Below are 6,000 nucleotides of genomic sequence, written 5' to 3'. Positions count from 1 at the left end.
CCATTAGAACAGAGACCATTTCACACGTTCCCTCCCTCCTGTGACATTGATGTTCGTCTTCCTTCCTGCTCATCTGGACCTTACAAATTCCAGTCACTTCTCTTCCTGACACCACATTTCACTTAGGGATGCATTGCATGGAAATTGCACTGAGCTGCCACAGAGAGCAGGAAATCAGTTTTTCACTCCACCAAACTCCAGCCCCAAATTCAGGATGAGGAATATGGCCTTAGCCCTTTCCTATCTAATGTCGTATTTTTTCCTTTTGTTCCACTTATATATATATATCATGTCCTGACAAATGCAAGTGGAGCTTTTCCAAGATAAATAACGTTATCTTTGCAGAACCCTACAGCACCCCATGGCAACTCATTATTTTTCAATTAAATTTACTGCTCATTGGCAGTTGCTCTGCTTTAATTTTCTGCTATTTGTTTACTGAAGACCAAAATGCATAACACAAAGCCCTATAAAAGTCAGGCTAAGTTAATTAAATGTGAAACTGGGAAACCCTAACTTTGCCTCCTGAGCAATTTTATCATGATATCTCCTTAAAAATGTCACTTTTTGCAGAAATTTATTTAGACATATGTAACCACGATTAATTAAATGTGTGGTCCCTCCACAACTCACTCCAAAAAACACTTAGCTGTATTTTGTAACCACTGATTGGAGAAACAAGAGTTCACAGGATTCACAATGCCAGAGGAAGAAAAGAGATTTCAGTCAGACCAATATTTTTAGATCCCTTACAAGTTTCTGAGTGTTTTTGCCTGAATGCAGGATGTCTGAGAGGTTTGGAAGAGATGCACCACATTATTTTCCTTCTATTGTCAAGAAAACCTGGTTTCTTTCCTTGATGGAACCATGGATTTGATGGATTGCAAAGCAGTCAAGTATTTAGGTTTATATCAGCCATTTTATTTAAAATTTTACATTTACATTTTACAAAAATACTCTGGTCAATGTCCAATACAAGCTGTTCTTCATGTGGATCAAGAAATGACAATAAATGTAAAAGACAAATGAAGGCACAAACCTTGGCTGATGATGCTCCTACACTACATCAGAAATAATTTTTTCAGTAACTCTATTCAATATTTGCATTCTCCTCTCCAGCTGAGCTAGGCAGACCATGTAAATCCCACTTTCCTACCATGTAAATCCTGCTTTCCATGTACTTTTTTCTCCACATGACTGATGGAGACCTTGAAATCATCTCAGGCATGGATGTCTATGATGCAAATCATTGTCTCTGTTCAGGTGAAGTCTGTCCTCATGGTCTCAGGGTAGGGTGTCCATCACAAACCCTCCAATCAGACACCTTTGCCAGCCATGGAAACACACACCTGCATCCAGCCCTGAGAGAGGAAGGTAAAATAGAGACCAACCACTTGAAAATTCCCATTTTCCACCACTGTTTGTAGCAACAGCCCGTAGAATTTCCTAAGACAAGTCATCAGTTGTTAGGCTGAAATCTGGAGGCAACTTATTGAAATCCAAGAGCAGAATTTAACATGTCAGAAACACTTTCCAGTGCTAAAAGACTCCCAGCTTGGAGTGGGAAACTCCAGATTTATTTCTAAACCCACCAATCATTTGTAGGAGGAGAGGAAAAGGGCAATCATTTCTGAGAGTCACAAATTAGTAACAACACAAATAATGAACAAAGGACCTGAAGATGGATAAAAGTCTCCACTTAGGTACCCACAGTTTGAAGAAAACAGAATCCAAGGTTTCAATATTTTGCTAAGATAAATTACTTCAAAAGGGAGAGGTACAAATTGCACCTCCAAAGGTTTGGCCAAGGTTCTTGTTGCAGGAATGAGCAGCTCAGAGGGAAGAAGGTTTGTCCCAGTAGGATCAAGGTACAGAGACCTGGGCAGAGCCCATCACATGCAGCAGAGCATGTGTTTGATCCTTGTTAGTGATTCCAGGAGGCAGAGCTGTGCCTGAGACAGCAGCACCTCGAGTCAAGGGAACGGTGTTGAGGTGAGCTTTGCATCTTGGCCAGGGTGAGAGAAGCACAGTGTCAGCAGCTAATAAGTTTATAACGGGATTTCTTCCTCAAGCCAAAAGCAGCCCAGATTTATAACTCTCCCATACCACTCTGAACTTTGCGACACTCCTCCTGAAACATTTCATTATTGCTCAATTACTGTCATGTTCTCTTAAAGACCTGGAGGGGTAAGGTGGTCTCCATTTGGAGGCCAGATGCCATTTCCATTTCCTCGAAAAAACTGCTCTGTGCAATAAATAACCCAGTCACCCTTCAGAAACAGGCTTTGAGGCTACGATAAGTTTTAAAAAAAAGTGAAAACTGTGACATGTTCTATGTGTAATGGAAACTAAGCAGAAACTAAGATGTTAAATTAGTGGCGGGGCACCTTTGTCTTGCGGCAGGGCCAGACTGTCTGGCTGGCTTGGAGGCAAGAGCAGCAGAAACTCTGCCCAGCTGCTGTCTCACTGAGGTACCTGGCTGGGCTTGCCTAGAAAGGGTTTGGTAGTGTGGGGGCAGCAGAAGTGGCTTCTCTGAGAAGCTTCTGGAAGCTTCCTCAGTGTCTGACTGAGCCGATCCCAGCTGGCTGCAGGACTGACCTGCTGCTGGCCAAGGCCGAGCCCACTCACCACAGCAGAAGCACTTCTAGGATAAGGGATTTATGAAGGGACAAAAAATCCTGCAAAGCTGCAGCGGGAGGGGGATGAGGAAGGTGAGAACAGCTCTGCAGGCAGCCAGGGCAGTGCAGCAGAAGGGCAGGAGCTGCTCCAGGCACTGGAGATTCCCCTGCAGCTCGTGGTGAGGAGCTGTGCTCCCACAGCCCCTGCAGCCACGGGGGAGCAGAGATGAACCTGCACCAGAGCACATCCACCAGAACAGCTCAGCAGCTCCCAGGAGAGCCCTGACGTGCTTCTGGAGTACCTGCATGGTTTTATTGACCTTGGAACGTGACCCTGGGGCAGGGAAGCAGGGGAGCAGGAGCTCCAGGAGCTCCTCGCAGAGCAGGCCCAGGTACTTTGGGCCCAGGAGGAGCCCATGCCACAGCAGGTACGTGCCCACAGAAGGCTGTGTCCCTGTGGGAAGCCCATGCTGGAGCAGGACTGGTGATCCATGCTGGAGCAGGACTGGTGATCCATGCTGGAGCAGGACTGGTGATCCATGCTGGAGCAGGACTGGTGATCCATGCTGGAGCAGGACTGGTGATCCATGCTGGAGCAGAACTGGTGATCCATGCTGGAGTGGAACTGGTGATCCATGCTGGAGCAGGACTGGTGATCCATGCTGGAGCAGAACTGGTGATCCATGCTGGAGCAGAACTGGTGATCCATGCTGGAGCAGGACTGGTGATCCATGCTGGAGTGGAACTGGTGATCCCTGCTGGAGCAGGACTGGTGATCCATGCTGGAGCAGGACTCATGATCCATGCTGGAGCAGGACTCATGATCCATGCTGGAGTGGAACTGGTGATCCATGCTGGAGCAGAACTGGTGATCCATGCTGGAGCAGGGCTGGTGATCCATGCTGGAGCAGGACTGGTGATCCATGCTGGAGCAGGACTGGTGATCCATGCTGGAGCAGGACTGGTGATCCATGCTGGAGCAGGACTGGTGATCCATGCTGGAGCAGGACTGGTGATCCATGCTGGAGCAGGCTGTTCCTGAAGGGCTGACACAAAGGAAGGGACACACGTGGAGAAGCCTGGCCCAAAAGGACAGCACCCTATGGAATGGCCCCAGACACAGCAGCCTGTCCCTGAGGGGCTGCACACCATGGAAAGGACACACGCTGCAGCAGGTCAAGGGGAACTGCAACACGCTGAAGGACTCACTCTGGAGCACTTCATGGAGAAATGTCTCCCAGGGCTGGAGCAGGGGAGACTGAGGATTTGTCACCCTCAGGAGGGAGGAGTGGCAGACACAGCATGTGATGGACTGACCACAGCCCCCATTCCCCATCCCCCTGCGCTGCTGGAGCAGGAGGAACAAAAACGAGAGAATTTGGGACTCAAGTTGAGGCCAGAAAGAAGGGAGAGGTAGGGGAAAGTCTTTTAGATTTGGGTTTATTTCTCATTATCCTACTCTGATTTGATTGGCAACAAATTAAATTAATTTCCTCCAGTTGCTGAGTAACTTTATCCTGATTCAGAAGCCTTTTGTTATGTCTGCTCTCTCTGGCCCAGCTGAGGATGGAGCAGCTTTGGTGGACACCTGATGTTCAGCCAAGGTGACTCCACCACACCCCCAAACATCAGGGCTCTCATGAGACAAGCCCAGAGCAGCCCTACAGCACCAATCACAGCAGTCTGGGACAGGGGCTGGCCTGGTGGGCTGGCCCAGGATGGGGATGATGCACCCCAAGGGAGGGTCATGCTGAGAACAAGGATCTGAGCCCTCTGTCCTGGACAAAATCATCCCCTCTGCACAAGCAGGTGCTCAGCACCCACCCAAGATGAGCTTTGGAAAACGAAAAATCAAATATTTTCCATACTGAAAAGCAATTTTGATCTCTTGTTCCTAAGGTCTGGGTGGATTTGACTTCAGACATTACATCCTACTCCAGCATGGGAGGTCTTAAATTCTGCATCCTTGCCCAGAAAATGAGAGGCCCTATGTACTCATAACCCCACCCCTGAGCTCAGTGTCTGTCACAGGGTTTGTGAATCACCTGACAGCTCTCATGCATTCACCAGGCAGACACTTCCACAGCACATTATCATCCAAAATGTCTTTTCTGCTTTGATACTGGTAACAAGTATCTGTTTGTACATATGGAAACCACATCATATATTCCAGATGGAAATTCATACTCGATTTCAGAGAAGGAAACGAGCTACTCCATGCGAGATGCATAATTTGTTGTGTGAATATGAAATACGTGACCGCCTCATGTGTTATGTTGTGAGCTAATCAACAAAAAAGGAAAAAAAAAAAGAAAATGAATGGAAAAGGTCCCATCTATCTCTAAATCCTATGATCCAACTGTTCTCAGCTAACTACAGCTCTTCCAGTACCTGGTACACATACAGCAAGGAGAGCTTCCTGTGTCAGGGAGTTGGTGAAAAACAGAGGAGCAAATATGAAGCTGCAGCTGAAGTTACATCCAAGGCAGTGAGGAAACATCTTGGAGGGAATAGAGACCTTATGACACCTCTTCAGCTGACTGAAGTCATTCCCTGACTCTTCAAATTGTTCTTGACCTGTCTTTTTATCCAGGCTCCCCTGTAATTATCTTCTTAACATAATTTCCCTGGAGTTCCCTGAAGAGCCTTAATGGGATCACTGGGAAAGATCCAGATGCACATTAGAAAGTGTGGGGGCAAAAAGATGATGGGAATATTGCCACTCACATTGGTGAGGCTGCAAGTTCAGACTGGGGCTTGCTGGCCTCAGCAGCAGCTCTGCCACACAAATTGAGTGGATCTGAGTTAGGCCTGACATGCTTTGCTCCTTCTGTCATGGTCTCATTTATCTGCACCAGGTTCCTGAGCCTGACTTTTAAGTTCTGCTCCAGTATCACCAAAGGAGCTCCCCCCCAGCATCCAAGGAACAGAATTATTCCATAGGAAATAGGAATATTTGCCTGCTCTTTTCAGTGTGTTACTGCAACTGCTTCAGCTTGTTTGCCTCAAAAAATGCAGCAGGTTTTAAACAGCAGCATGAGGTGGAGCCCAGGCCTGATAGGACATTTTCATGCAAAAGAAAAAGAAGCCCCAACTCTCAGCAAGCAGCTACCAAAGCAGTGAGACCACAGAAACCCAGGTCAACCCTGGTCATTCCTCATTCTCTCCACTGCTGAGGGCAATGATGCTCTACCTTAGATGCCATAGCTGAGACCCCAAATTTAATGGGATGAATCTTTGCCATCCTACAGGTTTAACCCACTTAGAGGATTACATAAAACTGCCTGGATTAAGATAGTTTTGTGTCTTGAATCAGTTTAACTAAGCAATGCAGATCACTTTAGCTGAATCTCTTGTCCTTGGAGATTTATCCAACCTGGAT

At 47.0% G+C, this 6,000-nt stretch overlaps 1 long non-coding RNA gene across 1 annotated transcript in view; it reads right to left on the bottom strand.

Moving 5' to 3' along the window:
* Positions 1-3,545: 3,545 nt before the first annotated feature.
* The window catches only part of LOC131585882 (uncharacterized), a 42,073-nt gene continuing 39,618 nt past the window's right edge, over positions 3,546-6,000 (bottom strand). The window contains exon 5 of the long non-coding RNA XR_009279058.1: positions 3,546-3,664. This is a non-coding gene — a long non-coding RNA (uncharacterized LOC131585882). The remainder of the gene's footprint in view (positions 3,665-6,000) is intronic.

The sequence above is a fragment of the Poecile atricapillus genome, chromosome 17 (genome assembly GCF_030490865.1).
Source record: "Poecile atricapillus isolate bPoeAtr1 chromosome 17, bPoeAtr1.hap1, whole genome shotgun sequence".
NCBI lineage: Eukaryota > Metazoa > Chordata > Aves > Passeriformes > Paridae > Poecile > Poecile atricapillus.
This window is presented reverse-complemented; position numbering and strand designations above follow the sequence as displayed.